The sequence below is a fragment of the Molothrus aeneus genome, chromosome 8 (assembly GCF_037042795.1).
Source record: "Molothrus aeneus isolate 106 chromosome 8, BPBGC_Maene_1.0, whole genome shotgun sequence".
In the NCBI taxonomy this organism is placed as follows: domain Eukaryota; kingdom Metazoa; phylum Chordata; class Aves; order Passeriformes; family Icteridae; genus Molothrus; species Molothrus aeneus.
The window spans coordinates 9479178-9506843 of record NC_089653.1 but is presented as its reverse complement, the minus strand read 5'-3'; the positions used below and the strand labels follow the sequence as shown (position 1 = coordinate 9506843).

Below are 27666 nucleotides of genomic sequence, written 5' to 3'. Positions count from 1 at the left end.
TATGAAGAACTGGGATTTTCAAAAAAAGATACAGCTCAGAATGAGCTGCAAGCAAGGACACAGAGCAGGAGTAGTGGTACATCTGTCCATATTAAATTTTTTGCTCCAGTTGCAGAAATTACTTTTGCTTTTGGTATGGGTTCTCAGACTGGAAGTCAGAATGGAGAGTGGGGGGCAATCTGGCAGCAAAATGAGATTATGATGCAGAAAAATTGAGAGTCAGTGTTTTGAGGTATGGTATAATATGTGCAATTGTTTATCAGGATGTGAGCATGTGCCTGGGCAAGCTGGGTCTCCCAGCAGCATCCAGTAGTGCAGTGATGGTGGGATCTGCTGCATGGATTTTGCATAAAGCATGTTTCACTGTTGTGCCTAACCTTCAGTCTGATCTGCATCAGAATTCATGTAGGGGTCTGGTAAAAATAGCTTGAGCCTACTTTTGTATTTACATTTGTAATTCCATGGGGGTCTTTTTGTTTTTGTTTTTTTTTGTTTTAACGGGGGAAGGGGAAATAACCAAATGCAGCTAAGATTTCGATGTGCCCTGAACCACAGCCTATCTCCCCATCACTGAGCCTTGTTTCAGAGGACTGAGATCTGACTCTCAGGTCTCTCTGTGGTATATCTGGAGTATGTGGGGATTCTCTGAGCAGAGCTGCACAGATAAGATAATCCATTTCATTTTAATTGGCAGAGTTGTTTACACATGATCTCTTGCTCATTTTCCTCTTTTAAAAGAATGCATATCCATCCCTGATTACAGCTCAGGTCAAAATCCCTCAGCACTCGTAGCAAATCTCCTTTAATTGGTCTCATTTAGCTCTCATAAGGTTGTGTTTTAATTCTCGCTCTTCCGAATCCTTTTCCCCAGTCTGTAATGTAATTTATTACAGGATATTTTATAGACAGGGGAGCAGCCTCTGGCTGTCAGCAGCCTTTGCAGTGTATCAAATTTCCAGCTCAACAGGCAGCTGCAGTGGAGTTGGTGGGTGTAAGGCAGTGATGCTGCAGCAGCAGCACACAGACAGTCAGTGGTGGCGGCGCTGGGCATGAGAGCAGGGTTTGTCCTGGATTCTGGAGATAACTGGGAGGAATGCTCCTGTTTGCTCTCTCTGCTTCTCTCGTTTTATTCTTGCTTTGCTGATGCAGGGGTCTTTGAGTTCAATTTTTTCCTTTCTAGCTGTCTTTCCAATCTCTTTGTTTCAAGGCAAACACAACCAAGTTGCTGCTGTTTTCTGATGACAGGCTTTGAGCAGTACAGGGGTGGTGAAAGGCAAGTACTGGGAGCGCATTTTTACAAGGCCCAAAGCAACATTAGCTGTCTTTAGAAAATTCCCTGTGACTTTGCTGAACACCGTTGCTTTGGTTAATTGAACATAATGCACAGAGGTGAAGCTCTGTATTTCATTATGCCTGTGCTGAGCACTTCACCTCTGGCCTGTAGCAGCGCAGTCTGCAGGCACCATGCGCTGTGCAGCTCCCGCCTGATCGCTGGCTGTTCTGCCATCAGCTCTGAAAGGCTCAAAGTCTGGGCTTTTTCTTTTTTGTGCTGTACCCTCTGCTTTTACACTGGCAGTTTTCCCACTACAGTAAAATCAGAAGGGACCATGTGCCTCTGCTTCAGCTGCTGGAGATGGCAGACTGCATGGTGTATCAGTGAAGGTGCAGACAGACCTTTGGCTTTGCTGCTCCTGCTCTGGAAGCAGGAATCTCCAGTAGAGCTGTGGAGCACAGTTATAGCTTAAATCACCACTGAAAGATTTAGTGAAGTGGACAGATCAGAGCCGTACCTGTTCTTCCTGAATAATGATTTTTGAAGGTCTTTGTCCTCTGACAGTTGCTGTTTGGGGACTGTTTTTCAATATAGACCCATATCCTGAAAGAAAATTATATAGATCACTGGACTCAATCCATATGTGCTCTGTTAAAAATGCAGTAGAACTCTCTAGATATGAGTGATGAATTAATCTTCTGCACCAGGAAGATACCCTCCATCACATTCTTGCCTGCTCTAATATTTTTTAGTAAACTAACTGATTTATCAGTGAATGTGAGGGATTTGGTAAGATTGTAAGTGCAGTTTGGACCTTCTCAAAATATTTGTGGCTTATGCTGGGCAGTGTAACAAGATCTGTTTTCACAGAAGTGGGATTTGCTGTTCACTTGTTTTCTAAAGCTGCCCAAACTCTTCAAACAAGGAGAAGGGATGGGCACATGCTCTCTCTATATAGGCTCAGCTTGCTTTTAAATTTGTCAAGGAAAATAAAAAAAAAAAAAAGAAAAAGGACAGCTTCATGCAGCACTTGCTTATATACTAGCAACACCAAGAAGGTGTTTGGAAATACCTGTCTCTTCCAAATGTGTTTGTAGCTGTCTGTAACCACAGCCATTCTTCCTGCTGGGGTTGCAGATGTGGAGTATCAACAGTGCTTGCAGCTCTTCTCAGGCTGAAATGTTACCACCTTAACGTAGTCTATGATAGTGCCCTCTTCTTTCTGTTAAGTGAACTTTATATTTGTCATTAAATACAAATCATGAAGTTATGCATTAAAAGTAACAGCAGTTAGATACCAACGTTCATATTTTTTTCTCCAAAGTCAATGGAGGTAGAAGAAGGGGAGATAGATTTTGTCCTTTGCTCAGTGTACAGGGCTTGTGCAGGTCCTAGTGCTGGTAGTCCCTGTGCTTTGGGTGTCTCACTCTGCACTTAACATCTACAACATTTTGTCGTGTTTTGAGTGTGGAATGGAAGTGAGGGGCTGTGGGATACAGTTGTACTGCGCTAGTACTGATCTGTTTTCTCTCAATACTGTAGTGCATTATTCTGAATTATTTTTATTTCCCCTTTAGAAATATCTCCATTAGTAGAAAAGATTGTCCAGGGCATTCTCAGTAAAGCAAGAGACAGCAGAGTCTGTCCCCTCCTCTCTTACCTCCCTATCCAGTACAGCAGCTCACAAGAGCAGGGTGCCTCCTCAGGGAGGGTTTCCATGGCAGGGGAGAGAGTAGGTCATAAAGCTGCACGTGTTAGATGGCACACCAGCAAGTCATAGCCCTCTCCAGAGCCAGGGGTCACTGCTGATTTTTTTTATTGATGTGTGTTTTTTCTCTGTATTCAGTTGTTGGATTGGCAGCTGGGTTGGCATAACTGATGGAAGAGGGAAGGAGTAAAGAGGGACAGCAAAATGACAATTTTATCCCTACTTAATCTCTTTTTGCAGTCCTGGTCTGCCATCTGGTCAGTCTCTTTGAAAGCATACAACCCTGTCCTTACGCTTCCCTTTGTTTCTCCAGTCTCCTACATCCTTCAATCCTGTGTTAGGAGCTCTCCAAGAATATCACACTCCTGAGTGGTTTGTGTTGGGAGGCTCCTGTGTCAGGACCATTAGATTAGCTGATGGAGCAACTTGTTTTCCTTTGATGGTATTTAGTTTTACAGTTCCAGATGATTCCATTAGCCTAATATTTTATTGGTCTTTAAGCTTGTCTCTAAGTAATGCTAATTTGCTTGGCAGTACTTCTGAAGTAAAATCAGAGCTTGCACGTGGGTTTTTAGAGCTCTTCAACAGATCTTAACTTTCACATTTTCAATCACTTTGGTATTAATTCCTCAAAGGAAACAGTGGAATGATAGGCCTTAGCTGTTCTGCATTGTGAGTAATAGAGTAAAATTTAGAAAAGCAGAGAAACTTGAGATTTACTTCAGAAAGGTTAGAAGAACCACAGAACATTTACAAATGTCTATTTTTGTTTTAAGAACCTCTTACTAAATGACTTTGCATTAGCCCTTCAGCCCTTACTGGTACTTTAAGGTAAATGGAAAATTTTGTATTACAACGGGCTTTTAAAACAGTCAGAAGAGAAGTCTAGCTTCTCTTGGATAATGAGAGTTGGACTCATCTGATTACATGTGAAAATATAGTATGTAAATACAGCTCAAGTGTCCACAACTGAGCTGGGCACTGTAAGTTCCCTTTATGTTAAGGGTATGTTTGGGCACTGTTCATTTCTAAATCTACCCTAAAGTACATGTCCACATTTATTGAGGTGAATCACTTGCTGGAAATTCTTTTTTTGCTTTTCCACTGAATATATTAAAAACTGAGAATGTCACTCCAGATGTAGAGAATGTCAGCAGGATAAATATCTGAGCAGAAGCTGAGTTGAACACCTTCCAGAGTGACAACTACCTTGCTTGTAGTCCTGGACTGCTTTTCAGTGTAGCATTTTTAATATCATCACTATTAATTATGTAAATTTGCCTATTCTTATCTTAACTACCTTTTCCATATTTAGAACGTTTTTTCTGTACATTTATCTTTTTAAGCTAATGCTTACATGGGGATTCTGTGCCACTCACACTTTATTCTGAAAGCTTTTGCAAGTGCTGACTGTTAGGGCTTGTTCTGCAGCTGTCGATTGTCTTTGCCCATGCCTCTGAGATTAAGCTGTTCAACAGACAGGATTCCATTGTAAGTGGTAACCAGGACCTTACTGTGGTCCTGGACAGCCATCCTGTCCCTGAGAAGTGAGACCAAATCATGGGTGCGTCTTTGATTCAAAATCTAGCTGCAGAGATTGTAGTTGACTCTAAGTGAGGAGAATGTCAAAATGTCAGGTACTGCCCAATGACTTTTTTCTGTCAAGAGACCAGTTTCTGTCCTGCACAGTCTGGGTTTTGCCCTGCTGGAAGCTTAAACTTGACCAGATGGTGAGGTCAGGTTTGGAGTGGCCCAGCACAGTGGCACATAACAGGACTGAGATGAATGCTGTCATTTCACAGGAAGTTGAATACCTCTTAGTATTTAACGGCCCAAGATGAACAAGGGGCACAGCAAGACTGGGAACTCTTGTGCAGTTTAATAAAAGGCAGAAATTTTAGTGGAGAAAATTTTAGGGTGTTTTGCCTAACCCCTTAAAATGTCATCATCTTGCATCTGTCATCCCCCATGTTTTGTTTGTGTTTCTTTTCTGGACATCACCTGTGTGTAGGTCAGTTTCAAGTATAGAGATGTCTTTGAAGTGGCGTCCTTTGTCTCAGCAATGGAGCTACAGAACTGAAATCATCACCACCTAACTGTTGGAAAACTGCTTGTCCTCAATTTTTTGAGGGCTGTAGAGGTATTAAAAAGAGCAGACAGAAACTAGTGTAGACATTGTATTGATCAACACAGAGTGTCTGTGTGTGAGGGCTGCTGCAGCTCCCTGCTTGATCAGCTGTGTGAATCCACTTTTAGGAGAACCATGTGAACTACAGTAGTGTTAAACCTGCTTTTTCAGTGGGACAAGGTGGGATCGTGGCCCAGTCCAGCTGTTGTGAGGAGGCAGATTCATTTCAGCACTGAAGCCTGGCATAAATTGCTAGTCTCCATGTCTGATCTATTGTTCAGAACAGCTCTGAAACATTCAGCTTTCCCCTGCCCCCTATTTTTGGTTAAAATAATGTTTTTAATTTGTTACTTGTAATTTCATTATTTTTAATGTAATGCTCTGGATTCACTCAGTGATACTGAAGCTCAAAATGAATGTGCCTTACTTTTGGCTGAGTCATAATCATCTTCCTCATAAGCAGAGATCTGTCACTGTCTCCTGATTTAGTTTTGTCTGGAGACTTCTATCCATATCCTTCCTTTATGTTCCTTTTTCTGATCTGGTCCTTTTTCTGATTCTATTGTATCAAAGCATGATGTGAATGAGCCTACTTTCCTGAGTCAAGGCTACCATGAAAGCTGCTGTTATCATGTGCTCGTATCTAGATTTTAGTATCCTGTAACTGTGCGTGGAACAGGGTGTGTTTCCATGGCCCAAGTCCACATAAACATATAAACACAACGCTTTCTGCAGGAAAACTCGCTTTGCCTCAAACAAAATATTGATGTTTGCCTTTCCCAGCATCACTTATAAATACAAATTCCTCACTAACCACACGCGATGCTACAGTGCCTGTGGTGGCAGGCAGAGCTTGAAGGTTCTTTTTGGTCTTGCACTGTGTATGTGGGCAGGTTAAGAGCAAACTGGTATTCAGGGATTGTCATAATTGCAGTTGGTGTTGAACATAAGGTTTCTCTGGGGTTGTTAACTCTTGCACGTAGTAGAGCTATGGTATAATTATTTTTATGTTAGTCCTAGCATTTTCCTATTGCTAAATGAAAACAGGGTGAGGATGCCCTTTTGAACATGCTCCTCTTGGTTGCATTTAAACTGATACTGCTGCTGAGGAAAGCAATGCAATCCTGTACTGGTGCTTCTCGGTATTGGTGCAAGGACTCAGCAAGGAGGATCAGGAAACTCATGTGGAAATTAAAATAACAGAAAAAAACAAACCTCCTTTTTTGCTATGTTATCATTCTCCAGAAGGGAAAATGAATGTAAGAAACCCAGACAGGCTCAAATGCTCTTGCAGTGGCACACCACAGAGTACCTTGAGGATAAGATGAATTGATGGCATGCCAGGGCAGGTGTCTTTGGGGGAGAGGAGTGACCACCTAAAGACATGCCAGATGGTCACCTCAGTAGTTTCACATGGAGTAAGCTGAAGAGGAGTCTTGTGCTACTTCTCTCTGCATCAGTCCTGCAAAGTTTTTAAATCTAGGTTAGCCTTAACTAACAGTGGTCATCAGAAACTCTGAAACAAGCAGCAGGATAAGAGCCAAGCTGCATGCTGCAGTCCTTTATTGCTGCCTGTTCTTTTCCACCTCTAATTGGACACTGGATTAATTTTTATATCGCTGATTTCTTCTAAGGGGTAAGATTGAAGAAGCAATAGCAATAGCAGTTTCTGGTGAAAATGGGTCCTGAGGAAGAGCAAAGTAGTCATTTTGGTCAAGGTGCATACCAGCACTGAGTTCACATGTTCTGCACTTTATTTTTTTTTTTTCTTTTGCATCTACTCCAAGAATTCTCAGCTTCTCTGATGAGCAGTGCTGTATTATCTTTATGGTCCTGTGCAATTTACCAGAACAACATGACATGTTATGTCAGAAAACTAGTTACGTTTCTGTGGAATTAATCTTGGGCTTGGTTTTTTCCATATTTTGTTGGGGAAAAAAAAACCCCAACCAAAAACAAACAAAGAAAAAACCAAACAAACAATAGCAATGTTTCTCTGTTTTCCTCAACAAGTTTTTTCTAGCACCCTTGCACAGACACTTTGTCCCATGACACTGTTCTGGACAGATCTTTGAGGACTGAAATTGTTGGGAGTGCTCAGGCCCCTTCCCCTTCCTGCAATTATATCTTCCTGAAGTGCATCCTGTGCAAGGGTGAAGATAGCTCCAGGCAGTGCTGGGAAACAGGGCAGTGGAAACTGATCCAGTGTCTGCACTGGAAGCTAGACTTTTCTTGAAAGGTATGTCTGTAAACTCTTTGGTCTTAAAGTGTACTGAGTACTTCTAAAAATGAAGAAAGAATAAAAATACAGCCAAACACATCTTCATACAGCTCTAGGGTGTAAACCACAAATGCAAGATTCCCAGGTTTTCCCTGTCATTAGGCTTTATCTGGAGAGAGCATTTGGTGGGGACACAGATGTTATTTGGTCTTCATGGGTTAGTGATTTAGAAACCTCATGCTTGATCTTTTGGGATGGGATGGGTAACACTAAGCTTGAAAATGAGTATTGAGAGTGCTGCTCATTTTGTTCTGTGTTCACAACTCTTTCACTCTGGTGTTACACAGTCTCTGCTAGCTGCTCTCTGCTGGGATACTTTTCCTGGGGCTCTGTGGAGTTCCATCCTCATTTGCAGTCATGACCTTTAACCACGAGTGTCTTCCAGTGTAGCTGTGAAACTGCTGACAGAGCTGGGGAAGTGGTTGCAGTGCTTGTGAGCACAAATGCCAGGGCTTTCATGGTAGCCAGAATAACATGAGGGAGCTCTCAGCCAAATGAAGTATTGAAACCTTGTATGTACAGACATCAGGATATAACACTCAGGCCTTAAAATTTCAATTTCATAAAATTAATTATCCTTAGGTAATACTTTTTAGAAAATCTTACCTAGCTTGATTCCATCTGTCTTGAAGGAAAAGAAAAGAGAAGCAGGAAGAAATGTGGGTTTGGCAGGGTTTTTTCATGTAAAGTTATGGGCACAAGCTGCTACTGCAGGGAAATTCATCCTGTGACTGTGAGGAGACTTCTTATCCCTCTTTTCTGCTTGTAAGGCTGGCTTCACTGAGACTGCGGAAATCAGTGTGGAATACAGGAAAAAAGGAGAAATGAGTTTTGACTAATACTGACCTGAAGCTAACTTTGAGTTGGTAATACTAGTCCAGAACATTTTTTGTCCTATCACTGTCATCCAAGATCATCTTAAACTGTGATGAGAAAGTGTCACACAAAAATTCTTAGAAATGTTGGTTAATTATCATTGGGTTTGGAAATGACAAATTCTAGGAAGCAGTCCTTGAGAGCAGTGAATGCAATACTTTTTCCCCTGTTACACTTGCTCAGATATATTGTCTCTCTCCTGGGGAGAAGTCATACGATGCATTTTTTGGCTTGGTAAGCTTCTTGCATGAGGTCAGCATTCCCATTACACTGCTAGCCCAGCATAGTCATGCTTTAAATGTACTAGCTGCAGAGGTTGTACATGACTACTGACTTTTTTGAGTGGTACAATATTAAATATTCATAGGCAGTGCCAAGTGCTGTAAAAATTCTGTGCCTGTATAATGTAGCTCATATTTGGCACAACTAATCACTGCTAGGGTTTAAAACCTTTGGTGTATAGTGCATCTGGGAGCAGGTAGCTGTAAGACTGGGCAGAAGAATCCCCTTTCTTTTCCTTCTTCAGTAAAAGCTCTTTCTTAATATAAAGGTCCAGTTGCTGCTATTTCTTGTATAATGTGCAAAGCACAGCACTATGTGGTCAGCAAACTAATGCAAAGTGTTCTCTTGTCTAATGTTTTATTGTTCTTTTTGCCTGAGGCTTTGCAACCTTAGTCTTTTTTAGTTAAAATCTTTAAACAATGGATTATCTGTTTTCTCAGGCTTTAGAGGATTTGATGTAGCAGTCACCCTTAGGCATTTGGCTCAAGATTACAGCAATAAATACATTCATCAGAGCCCCCTGGCCCTTCCTAGAGCCAGGCAGTCATAAGATTATCTCTACCATATTCATCTACTTCTAACTCCAGTGAAGTGTGTCACCCTGTTAAGAATTCGAGTTAAGTCCTGTTCTTCCTGAGCATTTGCACTCAGATGGTTTGTAAGAAAAGGGGGGGCTGTGTGTGGTGAGGTTGAGAGCACCTGCAGTAGGCAGACTTCATTCTTGCTGTGATGTTGGCTTTTACAGCATTACCAATTTGTACTTTCCAGGAGATAGAAACCTTTTTGGAAAACCAGCTTTGCTTCTTTTCCCCCAAGGTCCAACAGTCCGAAAATTTCATATGGCTTTAAAATTTTGACATTGGAATGTAATTTTAATCAATATTGACTTTTCTGATCTTTGTGTGCCAGCTGGTGTTTTTCTGCATGGTTCTGGGACTGGAGGGCCCTGTGCCAGAGATTACAAAGCAGTTGCCACCCAGCTGTGATACCTGAGTGGCAGTTTCTGTAAGAGTGCTTCCCCACTGCACTCTTTAAACAGTCGACTGTGATGTTTTTCTTCTGTTACTGTGAGATCTAAGGTAGTTTACAGATATTGGCCATTCTGCTGTGTTGCTTTGGGGAATGATATCTGCTGTCAGAAGGAGACCCAAAAGTCAGTTTCAGTAAAAAGCTACATTTTCTAAAGGAGTTTATTTCTGGGTAGAAGAGCTGTTTGTTGTGTGCCTTTGCATGGGCAGTGCTTTGCATGGTGGGGCTTCTAAAGAGAAGCTTTATCTCAGGCAAGCTCAGTTGCCAAAAGAGAAATGTTAGACAGGGAATTGACAGATGACCAGAGAGGACAGGCAAGTGTGGCATGAGGAACGTGAGAAGGTTAGATGGAAAAGATGGGTTTTGAGGAGAAAGGAAGATGAAGTAGCTAAGATGCAGATAGCAGGAGTAGATACAAAGCTTTGCAGATTTAGAGACCTACATTCCATGTAGGACACATTTCCTGTACCCTACATGGAATGTAGCTCTCTAAATCTGAAGACATGGCTGTCAGAGAATACCTAAAACCTTTTGGCAGTGCTGCTTCAGTTCAGAAGTGCTTCTACCCTGAGAACAACCACCTATAGTTGCTATAACTTCTAGTTAGCTCAGGATGCCCCTGTGGCTTATCAGATGGTTGCTCAGCCTGTGTGATACCAGTGGGATGCTTGTGTAGTGGAGTTTGTCATTCAGGATTTTGCTTTAATGTGGGAATTGTAAACAGGAGGAGGGACGCACATAGAGACGTGTATGGATGTACACTACCACATTCAGAAGTTGGTGAGGACAAACATAAGATAGAACATATCAGAATTTATTTTGTTTGAGCAACTATGTTATGTCCCTCTTAAACAAAACAAGTTCTAACAAGTTCTAACTCTAACAAATCATAAAAATACAGTGGAAAAATTTAATTTTTCAAAATGTGTCCATTTAATTTTACCATCTATACACGCTTTATTGTAATTACTGTAAGGAAGAAAGCATGCTACAGATTGAGGGTTGTTTTCTGTCTTCTGGTATTAACTGACCTTTTGGACTCCAACAGTGTGAGTGATCTCATCATTAGGCCTATCAGAGACATCTTTTGAAAACTGTTGAATCATCTGGAATTGTTCTTCTAATAAATGGAGAGATATTTGACCCAAGTAAAACCTGATGGCTAACACAGGGAGCTAATTACTAGATCTCTTTAGCAGTACTTAGATATCCATCCATGTTTTCGAATTGTCAATACAAGAAAAGCTGAAATCAAGTAAAAGTACCTTTGAAGATGGATAGCAAGATATTTAATCTATTTCAGGGACACCATTAATTGCAAGAGATGAATTAATGGCTATGTGAGGCTTTTTAATGGAGGAGAGGGTCACATGGTTCCTGTCCAGGTTTTCAGGTGATGGAGAGGAAGCTAGCCAGCACACTGATGAGGCTTGGTTTTGCTGCCCTAAGTAGCTCTGCCAGATCAGGACAGAAGATCCAGTTCATGACAGTGAAAAATATAAGAAAATTCTTTGCTTAGCTGTCCTAATAGTTTATGGTGGATGAAGAGATCAAATTACTACATTGGAATCTCAAGTGGGTTGTTCATTGTATTTCTTTCTTTATGTCACTTAGTTGAGTAATCTCAATTTTCATGTGTTGTTTGGCTTTTTTGTATGTTGCTGTTGTTGTTGTGGTTTTTTGTTTGTGCTACCTCAGATTTTTATAAAACAGCATCATGAGGACACCAGCTGCTTCAAACTTGACATTCTGCAGGTAGGAATCATATATAAAGGCAAGTTCAAAAGAGCAGCACTCCAGTGAATAGCTAATTCATACAGCTGTTCCAACCACCAAGGGAGGCATGAATCTTTCTGGTATACCACAGCTGTGCTGCCATGCTCAGAAAGCTTTGTATTTATCATCATTCCTTGTGATAATGGTATTGCTGGTCCTGTTGTTCCTAGGCCTGGGTGTTGAGCTGTGGGGAAGGTGCTCTGAGCTCTGCCCTTCAAGCCTTAATGCAGGGGCACATAAAGGGTAATCCTGCTGTTTAGAAACATAGGCAGAGAATGTGCAGTGCATGCATTGTCAGTATCTTTCCTACTGATTGCAGCATCTTTATGAATTACTGTGATTGCAGAGTTATTTCTATTTGTAAAATTGTTTCTCTGTAAAAAAGATCTTGTAAAAGGGATATTGACGATTTTTTGTTTGAAGTAGTGGCTTAGTTAGAGATACCTTGCTGTCATCAGAAAAGGAAACCGTCAGTTATACTGGGAAATAACAAATTCATTTCTGGCCAAAGGAAATATATTCCATCAGTACACAAATTAATGTGTGGAATGTATTGCTACAGTACATCATTGAGGTTAAAAATGTGTAGGGTCAAAAGTCATCTGATATTTATGTGTCACAAATCCTGCAAATTAAAACACTTTTTAAGGTCTTCTAGACAGCTTCCTTGAGCTCAAGATATCCATAAGTATAAACAATAATAAGAAGGACTACTTTTCCTTATTCCTATTTTGCAAATTTGTCTTTAAGGCTTTCTTCTGCTAGTCTTTGAAATACCTGGAGCTGGACAGTACAGGTTGTAGGAACTGAAGTGAACGAGTTTTAGGTGAAATTCAGAATGAGTTTCTTATGTCCTGTATTTTTCAGGTGTTTTCAATAGCTATGATTCTTGTTAGTCAGAAAGCAATTACAAATATCCCATTAAAAACAAGGTGTTAAATTCAGATTATTACACTGGTGATAAAATATTTGGTAGAAATGTATTCTGCATTGCAGATTAACACTAAAAATAAACACTGAGTTTTGACAGGATGGAGGAAAAATGTAGTTCAAGGGGGGGGCAGTTTTCCCCCTTTTTATGTGATATGCTCAAGAGCTACAACATAGAATACAACTATAACTAGTTGTTATTTGGATGGATCAGGCAATGGCACATCTTCAACTTCTTCTCCCACCATGTTCAATTTAAACCAAGCCCAGAGTTAGCTCATTTTAGACCGAAGTCTATGTGCTGTTGTGTTTGCCTAAACCTTTGTCCTTGTTGAGAAACTGAGGAGAGGTTAAAGGCCTGTGCCAGTGCTCAACCCTTGCTCCACAGGAACATAACTTCAAAGTGGGCGGTTTCTGTGCTGGTCTCAAGTACAAAAGTATTTCCAAAGCAGTTGCTACCTCTCCTAAATGATTAGGTTTCTCTTTGTTTTGGGGTTTTTCTTTGGGTAAAAAGGTAACATTCAGATGTTTACTGGTTTATTACACACAGTTTTTAAAGAATCATTTGCTTCATGTATTTGGAAACTACAGTTTATGAACAGAAGGTCGCATCTGTAGTTGAAGGTCAGATTACTGGTACTGTATATGGGAGTTGTTTGTTATCCATTCAGTCATCAAGTGCCAGTAAATTAATGACACCAGCGTACCACCATTATAGCATGTTATCTTTTGGCTGTATAAAAACAGGAATATGTTGCTTCTATTGTCAGCAATAGAAGATTTGAAAATAAGCTGTTTAAAACAATTCAGGCATCGTAGTTTTGGGCATGTTTTTGCATTTGTGTGTCTGGCTTATGCTTTTTCACCTTTATGCTGGAGTTTCTTGGCCTGAGCTCTGTACCATTTTGTTGTGATCTCAGATACTGGCCTCTCAGACAGGCCTGACTGACCTGATGTGCTATGACAGTTTATAAATAGCCCTAGAAAATTAGGGCATACTCCCAGAAAGGGCTGAGCTCTGTATATTGGAATTGCAGTGGTGTGGACCAGGAGTGGCTTGTTAAGGTGTGCTGATGCCAGGAACTGAGGTGTGCTTGGAGGGGTTCATGGTCTCAGCCTTGGAATAATAGATACAGCAGTGGGAAAGCATAAGATGGGACGAGTGCATTTTAACTGATGTTTTCTGGTTTTTAGTTTACCTTACTTAAAAATTCATTCAGTGTGTCTTGATTAGTTTAGATTCTTTTCTACCTCCTTGACTTGTATTACTTCAAAGTCCCAGTGGTTTGACATGTTAGAAGATTTTTGCGTGCAGACTGCTGGAAGTACAGAGTGCAAACAGGGAAAAGAGAAGCCTTTCATAGAAGGGTCCAAACAGAATACATTTTGATGCCAAAGGCACCTTTGTGTAACAGCTGTTACTTAAGAATGATGTTTTTTATTATAATTCACTGGAGAGAAACTAATGCTATTGAGAAGTTACTATTTTGTATAGGTATGTGATATTTTATGTCTCTCTTCTTGTACCATGTTCTGCACAGTGCTTTATTGCCATCTATGTCTTCTTGTCCCACTATTTTCCTTCATATCCTGTTTTGCCTTCTCAATGCTGAAGTCAAAATATATACTGCTAAAACTAGAGATTGTCTTTTTTTTTTTAAATCTTTGAGAATAAATTTGTAATTGGAATTGTTTTCATCCAAGCTTGAAATTCTTTTTACTTTCCTGCAATTTTTTGGATACTGCAGTTGAAAGGATATTGGCCATGTATTAGTGCATATGTGGCTGGAAAGGATATGTGGAAGTGAAAGTCAAAAGCTGGTATTTTCTTTCCTTCTGTTTTTTAAGACAGAAACTAAATATAGTGAATGTTAAACAGATGGCTATGCTGTCGCATAATAAATATTTAAAGAAAATTAAATTATGTCCTGCCTGCTCGCTGACGACAGTTCCAGCCCCCATAGTAACAGCAGTAATAATAATAGGAGGATTTACAGTGTATTTATTTTTTAATTCTCAAAGTGAGCTACCTAGCAAGGTCATTTGAGGAGATATTTTTTTAATGTGGGAAAGATAAGTGATGTACTTGAGGTCATCCAGCATGTCAGAGAGTCTCTTGAAAGAGTGTGCAGGGTCCCCTTGACTACCAGACAGTATGTTTCCATTTTAAACCATGCTGATTTGCAAATACTTGAGTACTTCCTACAGAACTTTGGGCTTTGATGTGTTTTTTTCCTTAATTCCAACCTAATTGTTCATAAATGTTAAGTTGCCAAGAGGAGATAATAAAACTAGGCTTGCATTCCTGTCCAGAAAAAAAAAAACCCTGCACTGTAGGTCCTCCTGAGAATTTTGTTGTGAAGAGACGGTGGTGGATGCCAGAGAGATGACAAAGACTTAGCTGAAATGAGGGATTTTATTTATACAGCTGAGTTTCATCTTGTGGTATTAATAGCATGCAGGCATTTCTTTTGGAGAGAGGGGATGGATACTGTATTTAGCAGAGGTCGGTGTGCTACTCTTCCTGCCATGAACAGGAAAATCCCATTGCCTTTAGTTGTTCACACACATTACCTGTCTTTACTGGGAGAAGTCTTCTGTAAATCATTCTGATGTTGCAAGTTTGAAAGCTCTGTAAGAGATGCAGGATGAGGACAAGAACTGTAATATTTCACTTAAAGGTGAGAAGGCTGGACAGCAGATCAGGTTCATGGCAGCAACAAAGTTCATCTGGCCATGGTCCTCCTCCTTTTACTCAGGATTCTGCAGATGTGCTGGAGAGCAGGTTGAGGAGTTCGTGAGTTGTCTCAATTACCTATTTCTTGCTAACTTTTACTGATACTTTTCCATCCTCTGCAAGTAATTATATCACATAATAGAAGTGGAACTGGTGCTTATTGCATGATAATTCACGTGATGGGAGTAGTTTGCTGCTGTATTGCAGCAGAGTGTATGATCTGGGGGGTGAGTAGGATGGTTTTTGGGTTTGGGGGCAGGTTTTTTCCAATTGGTGGGGAAATGAGGCCTGGAATTCTTCACTGCCTCTGTAAAAATTTGTCATCTGCCCCAGCTTAAAGATATATTAATAGTATCATGATCTTTTACATGCATGGTTGGTCCTGTTGCCTGGATACAAACATAAAGTGATTAGAAAGATACCATTAATATGAAGTGAACAAAATAGGTCATAGAAGTACGCAGTTATGTGTTTTTTCTGTGTGCCCACCATGCATACTGGTACTTGACTCTTTTGCTTGCTTGTTGCAGATTGTGCTTTGCTCCAGTGCTGCATTAGGCTTTTCACTAAGCTGCAGGTGTAACCTGTGTGATATTTTCTGCCAGCTCTTTCTCTGTGGTTTCTTCCCTGTTCTTTGAAACATACCCTTATCACTTTTTCTCACATCATTTGTACCCTTCTGTGGTCTGTTACCTTTGTGTATCTGATCAAATGCTGTTGTGTCTCCTGAACTTTTTTCAGTATGCAATTGTATTTTTAGTTTCTGCATACTGCATTACTCTTCTTGGTAAATATATGCACTGTGTCACATGAAAGAGTATTAAAAATGCTACAAAAGCCCCTTGTTTTTTAACATCTCCCTAGGGTCTTGTCATGAATTTGTTAAGGCTCCAGGGAGATGTCCCTTTCTAACCTAGCTTGTGGTTTAGCGCTTTGCTTTTCCATCATTTCCTGCAGCATTTCTGATTTTCTTAATAAAAGCACATACTCACTTCTGATACACTCTTAGCTGGTTTTGCATGCTTTTTTTTAAGTGTAGATGAAAATGTCTGTGGCTAGCTTGCTTTTTTTTCAGTGACTCCTTTATTTCTTAAAGTCTGCACTCTAACTAAAGTCTAAACTCTAACTAACTTAAGGTGTGATTTTTCTCTTTTCAGCTGTTGTAGTGTAGCACTCCATCATACTGTAGTTTTAAGAGTGAAGAAACTAAAGCAATTTTTTAGTTCTCCTGATTTAACAACCAGCTGCTGGAGGTGGACTGCAGTGACAGAATTCCTCGTTTCCTTCAGTTGTGGAATGAGCTGTTTGCTTAAACCCTGTTGTGTAGGCCTTTGGTATGAACTGGCACGAACTTAGGAGAAGGAGGAAGAATGAAAATAGTGATATTGGCTTCCTAAATGCAGGATGGTAAAAAAAGAAAATATTTCCTGCTTTCTTTTGGAGAAGTGTTGCATGTTGTTCAACCACCAGTATTTCTGTGAATGAGCATTAGGCGCAGGCGTTACGTGTGTGTGTGTTATTTGGTGATAAGGGAGGGGAGAGGAGCATTGTTCTGTGGTTAATGAGCTTGTAACTGTGATTAGAAAATTAAATCTAGGCCTCTTGTTCTGCTTTTCATGTGAACTTTGGTAGTTCACTCATTGCTGTTTCAGTTCTGTTTGTGTAAAATTTGGATAATACTTCTGCTTGTGTGCTGTATCCATTTCTTTTAGAAAGGATGTGGTACAGCATCTGTCTTTTGTTAGGCATACAGAAATCTGATTGCATGTACAGATACTGTTAGAATCCTAGTGGTTTTGGTTGGAAAAGACCTTATCTAGTTACTAGCACTCCTGCCATGACCAGTGACACCTTTCCACTAGCCCAGGGTGCTCAGAGCCCATCCAACCTGGCTTGAACACGTCCAGGATGGGGCATCTGCAGTTTCTCTGGATGATTTATTGCTGTGCCCTAATAAAGCCTCTGATTGGCCTTATCATAAAGCAGAGCAATAGGGCTCAGGAGCTCAGTCCCTGAGGAGGGACCGGGTGCCCGAAGCTCGCTCACTCATGCCAACGCCGCGGGGCTGCCATCTAGCAAGCATGGTGATTATCAGCTCTATGGTGATTGCAAGCTCTCAGGATTTCAGCTCTGCTTGCTAGGTAGTGGTGCCCCGGGCTTGAGGCTGCAGCAGATGGAGAGAGAGGAGAAGGAGAAGGCGCAGGCTGTTCCACGGAGATGGCTTTATTTGGGGAGGTCCGTGAAGGGTCTCTGCTCTTCTTCTTCCCCACTAATGGGGTACAGTATGCTTCTTTTATAGGGTTGGAAAGGATCCAAGCTTGACCAATGGTAAGGGGTTAACATGACATTGCCTTATAGGGTTACAGAGATAGGTTAAGGGTGGAGGACAGGGAAACAGGAATTTTCTTTTGCTGTTTCAGCATTCCTATTGTTCATATTCTCCATGGTGCTTTTCCCAAACTTATGGGGTTTACTACAGTGCCCCACCACCCTCATAGTATCTTCCCAAATAAAACCTGCCCTCTTTCAGTTAGTTTAAAGCCATTCCTCTAAGTCCTATTACTACATGCCCTTGTAAAAAGGGCAGCTGTGTGTTTGGGTAGATTCTTAATATGCAATGAGCCTAGCCTTGGCTGAAGCCTTTTTGTCTGTGCTGTAATGTAAATAGAAGTGAGAATATAGTTGAAACAAATTATAGAAAGTTTTCTCAACAATTTGGTCACAAAACACTGTTTCCTGTTTTTTACAGTAAGTGACATTTTAAAGTGTTGTCATAATTATGGTGTGATGGCTTTCAGGTGTCATATATCCATACGCAAATACATTAAAGAAAGATTGCTGTCTGTCATTTCATTAGTTTGTTTCTTTGATGTCATTATTGTTTTATTTTAACAGCCAGTCTCCTTTCTGGCTTACTTTGAGGCATAGAATGCACTGATAAGAAATAAAAAAGAAGAGAATGCTGTATCCAGTCATAGAAGTGCTGTGTATAATACGGTGTCCTGCTCTTAGTACCCAATCTACTGTTTTGGAGGAAGTGATAGAATCTTTATTTTTTGTGTTATGGAAAATTGATCAATGGAAGAAACTGACCTGGATTGCTCCAGTCTGAACTCAAACTACAGCAGTCCTACATGATCTTTCTCTTTACTGTGTTCTGGAACAATGGACTACTGCAGATATTTTTGCACACCATATTTGAAGAAAGATGAGGGCCAACTGAAAGTAGCTCAGGAGAATGTAATAGCAAAGGAAACGTGACCTACCAGGAGAGAATGGAACAATCAGAATTGTTCAGGCTAGAGGAGTCCAATAATGTAAAAATTTTAAAGTGTGCTGCAAAGAGAAAAAAAAAATTCTCTCCTATTCTCTCTGCCCAGAAGTAAAGGGTGTAAATTGTATAATTAGAATTCAGGAAAAGCTTTCCAACAGTGCCAGCAGTTAAGCAGTAGAGTGGATTGCCTAGAAACCAGGCATATTCTGTCCTGGAAGATACTAGCAGAGATAACAGGCAAATGTGGAAATGCTTTAGGTGTCACTGATCCCAAGCCTGTTGCCTGTGATTTTCAAGGGTACTGAAATGGTTTCTGTATAGTTTCCCCTCAATTTTAGGCGTATTCTTTGTGCTGATAATTTTCACTGAATTTTGATGAGGTTTTTTCTTTCTGCTAAATATTGCTTCAGTCAAGCTGGAGACTTAAATACATTAAAGGTGAAGGTATAGGTTTAGAAAGTGTATGCTAGTGAATGCTAATATATAGAATGGTTTTTTTTTCTAAACATCTTGTCTACTTTTTTTACAGTGCTGATCACATGACTGTTTTTACTGACAGACAACATAAATTCTTACAGAGTAACAACAGGAAGTTTATAGCTCATAATTAAAGACCTCTCTTTCTGGGGTTTATTTCTTTCTCATCTTTCTCATTTTCTTTGTTGCTATGGTTTCAAACTGCCCAAGAGTTCTCTCTGTTAGAATTTCCTTAAATAATACACATTATTCTGTGTATTCAACCCACCTCACTCGAAGTTGTGTCCAGATGAAATTTTATTTGTTTTCGCTTTCTTTTGCAATTATTTAATAACAACCTGAAAGAAATAGATGCTGATGTTTGAGAACTCCACATATACCCTTCTTCCATGCTCAAAACTGATCAGTGATTCTTGTTTAATTTCTTTTTGCCAGTTTCCTGCTTGTGACAGTACTTTGTTCTTCTTGCCTGCACAGTGACTTGAGTAGCCCTTTGTGAAGGACTCTACCAAATCTTTTGAGAAAGTTCCAATAAATAATGTGCTTTTGTATTCCTTTACTCCATCAATTTTTTTTTTCTAATCCTTGAAAGAATTCAGCTCCTTAACAATTCTACCTTGTGTTCAATTCATCTTGTCTCCTCAACTGTGCAGAAATCTTCAGTGTTCGTTCACATGGTCTTAAGGATTCTCCTTCTGTTTGTTTCTGAGAAGTCTTTGGGTTTTTGCAGACTTCCCAGTTACAGGATGCCAGGCTTACTTTCTGACACTAAGGTGATGCTTACAAGTGGGAATTCAGCACAGGACTCGATGGACATTTTCTGTGGTGTAAGTTCTCACACAGTCCCACTCCCTGTCCCTGCATAATCTGTGCAGAGTACCATTACAAGTATTTGTGCAGATGCACAATGCACTAGATCTAAAATAGAAAAGTAACCTGGCTCACCACAGGGCAGTGGTGGCATGGTGGCACGACAAAGGCAACGTGCTGCTGGTGAATGTGTGGGGAAGGGAAGGGAGACAGCTGCTGCCTGCTAACAGCACCCCTGGCATAACTGTGTATTGTAACTGGCTTCAGAGACATCAGATTGTGTGTTTTGGTCTCTTGCATTAGATAATTCAGGCTGAGAGTAGGAAATTCTCAACAGGAAGTCACAGAAATGTAAACATGGTAGTGCTGAAGAATACTCTATTTAGCCATGTGGAGTCCTTGTATTGTTGTATCTTACTGAAAAATGTATGGTTTTACACCTTTATTAGAGGCTGGGGTCTTTCTAAACTTCTCAGATGCCGAATGTTAGAAGTGAATTAACAATGAAGACACTAACAGAGGAACTAGAGATAGTAGAACTAATTGGAGAATATAAAAAAAAAGTACTTCCCACTTGTGGGGAGGCCCTGGGGAGAATTCAGTCAAAATGGTTTAACAAGAAATGTGTTTGTGTGTGCTCCAGGGAAAGAGTGAAACTGGAAAAACACTAGTTTTTCAAGCACCAGAAAGATTTGGAGTGAATAGCTGCACAGCAGATAAATCAGTTTACAGATGTGTCATGGTAGCAGGTGGTAAATTAATACAGTTTTGAGTTACAGAAATTAAAGAGAAGGTCCTTCTTGAACAACTGTGAGAGTTAACTTGCAAGTTGTACCAGGCTCAAACTTCTTGTTTTTAGATAGACTTAAATGAACTGAAGAGATTGGAGGGACAAATGGCAAAGGAGTACAGACCAGGGGACCTACAGGCACACATGCCTTCTTGGCTATATGATAACCAGAAGTGTAGCTGAGAGATGTGATAAGAGTCTACAAATATTTGAAAGGTGCATACTTGAAAGATAGAAACTAATTAAATTAGTAAAGTGAGAGGAGGCATGAGGGAATGAGGTTGTAAAATATATTGAAGTATGGAATAATCTGCCCAAAGGAAAGACTGGAAGAACAAATATATAAAAACAAATATATAATACAGAAGACTGATAGAAATAGTCAGGAAATACTCTAACATCAAAGACTCAATTTTCTAATGAAAATAGATTAAATAATTTGGAAATCTTTTACCCATTTAATTTATGTTTGCTTTTGAGGTATTAGGACAAGTTTGCAGACTCTCTTAACTCTTTAATATTGCCTCCATACTGCTTCCTGCTGATTCAAATCTACATTATTGCATACCAGTCTTAGATACTGCCTTTCTTCAGGAAAAAAGTATTTTAAAAAGGAACAGTTGGGCCAACAGTATGAAAAGGTATAAGAGAAGAAAGGTGAGTAAGTTTCAAGAATGATTTTTCAAGAATGGTGTCCTGCTGCATTCTGCTTAAGAGCTGTAGCTGCAGATACATGGGAGCAAACCAGTACCAGATATAGAGGTCTAGTTGCACTGGTTTGTTCCTGTTTGCGTCTAGTGGGGAAGGTTAAGGGAGCTCCTGGACTGTGAATTACTGTTTGTGTTATGTGTGGCCACCTGCACATGATAGGATGGTATGAACAGGATTGATACCTTTTTAATGTAGGGGAAGGCAACAGAGAATTTTTCATTAATGAACTAAAGTGCATCTTAAAATTCCATTCAGAAAGTCAGTTTGGCTGCATCTGAACGGATAGGGAGCAGCCCTGAGCTGCTCTGTTTGGCTGGTGCCATAGGGTAAATAGTAAAATGTGTTCAGGTTCACTGCTCCCCTCAGTAACTTCTCTGGGTAGGTGCCAGTGCCTGCTGGGCTCTGGTGTGGTGGAAGTGGACAGTGAGAGGTCATCACATGGAGCTGCTGCCCCAGACCCCAGCTTGGGGGAGAAAGGACTTGCCTGTGCTTGGCATTGCTGGGTGATTCCTGTAGGCTGGAAGGCAGCCCCTGGAATTAATTTGAGGAGATTATTTAAAGAATTTGGAAAATGTACCAGTCTGGGGATGTCCCTTTGCAAAGCAAAAAACCCTGAATCTTTTTTTTCAAACACAACTATGAGACAGCAATTTATATTGCTCCATTTAATTTCTATGCATGGTCTCTCCATATCCTCAGGATCAGCTCAGTTGGTCAGAGCATGGTGCTAATAGCACCAAGGCTGTGGGTTTGATCTCTGTACAGACCATTCACTTAAGAGCTGGACTCAACCATCCTTGTGGATCTCTTCCAGCTCAGAATATTCTGTGATTCTGGTATTATGCAGTCTGCACAAGAGTTTCAGTTGCTGTCTGAACTCTGGTATTGAGGACTTCCTATTGGGGCATGTTTTAACTTTCTCATTACAAAGAAATGTTGTTATGTGAAATTTAAGGCCAAGTTCTCTGGCAGTTATAGTCAAGGAAGTTGGAACTCTCTTGCCTGTTGGTGGACTGTTAACTCTTAAAACAAACCAAGGGGTTCTTAGCATATTTTTTCTCTTCCTACTTTTCCTTCTGTATACTGGGGGTTGGTTTCCATGACTGAGAAATACTGCATTTGCTTTCACTTGACATGTTTTTAGGGAGCCACAATAGTGTGTGCACTGTGTTGAATATTTTCTGTTTAGAACAAAGTGGTTGGTTGCACAGCCTGTGTGCAGTGCTCTTCATATGTGTATAAAATAAAGTACTCTTTGATCTTTCTTTCCTGTGTATCTCTAATCTCGACTCATTCTGGGTTTTTTTTTCCCAGCTGGAGGGTGTGCTTGTAAGCCAGGCATTGTTGACTTTGCTCTGTGTGTTGGCTTCTGAACAAAGGCACTGCTGAAAAGGTGAGTGCTTAACTTCCATCCTCTTTGATGCGGGTTTATGTTCAGAGGAACTGATAAATCCAGACTTGCAAAACCTGTCACCTTAAACTGTATCTAGGTTTGCAATGGAAAAAGTCTAATCTACCAGCTCATAAAATTGCAAGCATCAGCCACCAAAACACTGTGAGACTCTGGTTTAGTGTAAATTGTGTGGCATTCTGCAGCACTGGAGACCAGAGAAGCTGACAGGTAGGCATGTTTCGTCTCTTGAACAGATCTGAATTTAGAGCTAGAGAAATCTGAGACCCTGAAAATAAATGATACAAATGCAATACCCAGCCTGTAATCTACACAGGAAGGGATGGCTGAGGGGCATGCATGACTACGTGTTTCCTACATAGTTGTGTGAATTTCTCTTAAGATTCTATGTTTACCACATCAGCTCTCTTCTGAAGGTAGCTGAGGTACCTGAGCATTAACTGAACAGACTTTGATCAAATCAACAGGACTGTTTATAAGATGGGGAATAAATTTAATGGCATTACTCTGCTGTGAGTACTTATCAAGAGTTTTTCAAAATCTTCCCCTTCAGTCAGTGAAATACCAAGTGTGCTAGGCATGTGGCAAGAATGCAGTGACTAAGGGGAGTGTCAAACTTAGTTTATAGGAAATAAAAACTTTGTTTATAGGAAGTTATTAGTATTCTGAAGAAGGGTAGATGAAAGTAAATATGTGATATTGTAATGTCTGTATTCGTCTGTTTTCCATGAGACTGCATTAATCATCAACCCAATTTCAAGACGTATCTTTGAAACCATGAAAGGCGAGGCAGGATTCTCCTCCTCGTTTTGTTTATAGATAAATTTGTCTGGTAAAGCAAGATCTTTTTCTGTCATTATCTTGCTCTGTGATTTCAATGAGAAGAACCTATCTGACCAAGGACTCCTACAGTCTCCTAACTGAAGGAGACTAAAATCAGTAGTTCACTGCGTACAACTCCAGAGGTAGTTCTGTGTGGCAGAAATATGTCCCTAGCTGACATTTGACATGACAGTATGCATTGAATTTAAAATTCCATTTGGTTTGCAATATTTCCTCGGTCGGGAAGTGGTGAGATGCAATCACGATGAATACAATATCAAGAAAGATTAGCAAGCAAGCAAGAAATAAGTTTAATTTAAGAGGTAACAGGTAGATGTAAGGATCTGTCCTGGAAGAAGTTACAGTTATGAAATTGTAGTTTTATTAAATAATCATAAAGAATAATTCTCTGTACCTGGGGGCTTGTAGAGAATAATCATTTCTAATAAGGTTGAATTTAGCAATTACATTAGTACTCTTGAGGCTAAGCATTTTTGTTCTTTCTACTGTTAGTGGCTAAGTCATGTGAGACTTTGTGATACAACTGAGCTGAGTTGGAAATAGCACTTGGGTTTTTTTCTTCTAAAGCTTGCTGTTGTAGACAAGGCTCTGAAAGTGAGTAAATCTTATATGTTGAAGAAAACTGTAAGGGCAGTTACTGACGAGCCATGTGTTTTTGTGCTTGTCCTCTAGAAAACATTAATTTCTTTAAAAGAGCCAAACCTTCCCCCATCCCAAGCAACTCTCTTAATTTTATTTCCCAGTGTGATGCTTTTATGAAATATGTAGCCTAAGGAATCTACATCAAGTTGCTTCTTTCCTCCTGTCATTTCTCTCACCCTTCTAAATGAGTTACTCTTTGCCCTCTGCCATAGCCATGTAACTGGCTGAACTGTGGACGTGCAGTGACTTGGTGCAGCTACAAAAGCAATATATAATGCACAAGCCAGGTTTTTTAATGAGACAGCCTGATGAGACCAGAGATACAAACATCACTGGATTTAGTGATGTAGTTTTAGGTATCAAAAGAAGCTGATTGCTCATCCCTCCTGTTTGGTGGTATCTGTTGCTTTGTACTTTGATTTGTGATGCAGGAAGGCCTGAATATCTTTTTTGATACGTGTAGAATCTGTAGAGGCATCTTTGGAGTCCTTAATTAGCATACTGCATTTTCACTTCCTTTTCCATACCAAGGGAACGGATCATTTGGAAGTGGTTGCATGTACGTAGCTTTACTGCTGGAAAACTTTCTAAGATCCTTTTTGAGATTCTCACTCACCAGAAGTTCAGGCGCAGGACAAAGTTTTGGACCTCTATATTGAAAACACCAGATTTGAACATGGAGTTGTGTTCTGCTGAGAGCTCTGGGCATGTAGGGCTGTATTATCAGCAACTGCCTGAAGCAGACCCTTCCTGCTGAGGAATCTTTTTCCACCAGATATCTCCCTCTCCAGTAAGCATCCTTGTGATTCCTTTCAGATGTGCTGGCCGTTGTGGATTTGCGTGTATGAGGATGGATATTGCACTGAATTTGGTGTTTCTCCCAAGCTGGCAGGGTTGTTCCCAGCTGTCAGTGACTCACAGTAGCCGAGTTGTTGTCTCAGAGTTCAAGTTAATGGAATCTGCAGTTCAGTTTCCCTTGATTTGTTTGGCAGAGATGAAATTTCCCATGAACTAGCAAGAGCAGGAGGGAGAGTCCATATTCAAAGTAGCAGCTTTGAAGATGTGTTGGGTCTGAAAAATCTGTGAGAAATGCTGTCCTTACTTCCTCAGCTCTTCCTTGGGAATAACTCCTCCTCAGGTGTTTCCTTTTGTTTTGTCAAGCTTTTTCCACTGTACTTATTGCCAACAATCTCTGATTTCCAGAACTGCATTAAATATGTAATAAATGTATGCCACATGATTGTCATCTTATTCATTCTCTGAATGGATGGCAAACTTCATTTCGATTTAGAGATTCTGTTTTCTCAGCAGGCTAACTACTTTATTTATGCCAAAGAAAAAGGGCACAAATTTCATCAGTGCAATTCATTCATAGAACTAATTTATTTACTGGGTGAAAAGTTAGATTTTATCCTGTCTTTTTTGCCACTTGACATTTTTACCAAGCAGGTTATCTTATGGTAATATGGAAGGATATTTGAAATAACTGGAGCGTGCCACATACAATGGGGACGTGGTTTTACATGTTGATTTTGACAGTTGTTCTGATAGTGTGTGATTCCTCTAGAGAGCCTGCTGTACTGCAATAGAGCTGTATTTGAATGTAGGCAGTATTAAGTGCTGGCTAGTGAACAGCACTGATTCTTCCAAAATCAGTAGGAACCTTTGAATTTTGTTTATTTTCTTGGAAGACATCTGTTAAGTGACTGAAAATCACTATCAGTTTCCAAAATAAATAGGTCTTCTGAAACTTATTTGCCTTCCTGTTGCTCTGTTACAGAGTATCAGAATATTGGAAGCAAGTTCAGTCTGAACACTTGTAGCTCGATTATAATGCATGTGAACCTCGGGCATGTGTATGAAGAGTATTTTCTAGTTCAGGGTGCTGTTAGAAAATGCATATGAGTCCAAGAAAAGAGCTTATGTTTGCTGTTCAATGTTGTGGGTTTTCTATTGTCATTAATCTATTAGAAGAAACCTCCAAGAACCCAGAGTAAGAAGATGATATTCAGTTCACTAGTCAGTAAGCAAAGAAGGGAAAAAGTAATAGATACAGTTTTATTTTCTGTTTATGCTAAGCAAGAACAGCCCAAGAAGATTAAATGTGTTTATATTTCAGACTTCAGGTGTATTTTTCCATTAAGCAGGATTGCTTTCTCCTCTCCAGCTCTATATTTGCTTCTGTTGTCTACCCTTTTATAAACAGTAATCCTGTCTTTTTCAATGGAATTACAGATAGTGAAACTCCTCTGTTTTTATGTAGCACAGATTTGCCAAATCGAGTTTATAGGGCCATGGTATTCATAGTGAGGTTAAGGACCCTTTCGAGGTACTTCTCTCTATTACTACAAAGTACTTGTTTTACTGTCTGGTAAAAACAGATGGGTTTTTTTTTTGTTACATCCACCATCACAGGGAAATATTGAAGTAGTTTTCCTGCCCCAGAGTTACTCTCAGGGCATGTGGAGGGCAAGAGTTTCATGTGTTGACTGAAGACTTGTTTGCATGAATGCAATGAGAAAAGGTAAAATCAGTGTTTTACAGCTAGGAAGTCAGTATGTAGTAAACTCAAGTACCAACAAGTACCTTAAATCATGGTGTAGACTTATTATTTAAAAAAAAAGTTTACCTGAGTTTGCTGTGTCTTTAGCTTTCTTTCTAAATACCTGAAGAATGAAAGCTCCTGTATATGACAAGGAATTTTGTAATGATCTCCCCTACTGATTTCAGTGACATATTAAATTATGCAGAAGTCATACAGTACATGCAAAAGTTCTTCATGTTTATTGCTTGGATTTTTTCATGTTGGTGTTGTGACACTGACTTTGGTGGTTGTTCAGAGTCCTAAGAGCAATCTTTGCTAGAGGACATGCTATAATTAATATCAGACTGATTGGAGTAACCTATGGTCTTAAGAAATGTACTAGAAATTGTGCTTAGGAATGTACAGTAGGTGATAATACTGAAAATATTGTATAGATACTGTTTGTTACCCAGACTTCAACAGGCCGTGTTTTCTAGTCACTTTAAAGCCTAGGAAAGGATACAAGAGAAGCAAAGGTAGAGAGCTACATACACAAATGAGGAGTACCACTGTACCAGATAAATACGATTCTAACTTTTTTTAAAGTGTTGAATACTTCAGCACAGGGTATTTGGAACCCCTCAGGCATGCACGATTGAGGGAAAAGATGAAAAAAAGAGCCAGATAGAAAACAGATATAAACTTGCACAATTGTCCAATATTTGAGCAACATATACTCCAGCTCTGAATTGTCCTCTGTACTATCTTACAGTTTCCTGATTTTTGTGAACTAATGTAATTCATTGCAGGGAAACTGCATCAAAATTCACTCTGTTTCTAGAAGCTTTTTGTGGAAGGGGATTTCCCACAAAAGACTTATTAAATTTATCTTACTTTGCCCTCTACTCTACCTTTTCACTCAGTTATGTAATTTATAACTTTTGTTCTTCCTTGCCCTCTTGATAGTTCAGAATTCCAAATCCTTCAGTCATTCTCTCTTTGCAGCTGCTGTCTGAATTCATTCCATCTGACTTCTGCAGTCTAATAGAGGAAATCTTGGACAAAGCATGTAATCTTACGTTTTGGAAATTGGGAATCAAAAGCATATGTTTCAAGTGAGGAAGGAACTGTCTCCATCTCAGAGTACCTGATCTGCTTGTCCTG

At 39.9% G+C, this 27666-nt stretch overlaps 1 protein-coding gene across 1 annotated transcript in view; it reads left to right on the top strand.

Moving 5' to 3' along the window:
* Nucleotides 1-27666, top strand: part of NDST2 (N-deacetylase and N-sulfotransferase 2) — a 123605-nt gene that overhangs the window by 1925 nt on the left and 94014 nt on the right. Inside the window, exon 2 of the mRNA XM_066554594.1 lies at nucleotides 22397-22475. The gene's annotated coding sequence lies outside the window, so the exon portion shown is untranslated. The remainder of the gene's footprint in view (nucleotides 1-22396; nucleotides 22476-27666) is intronic.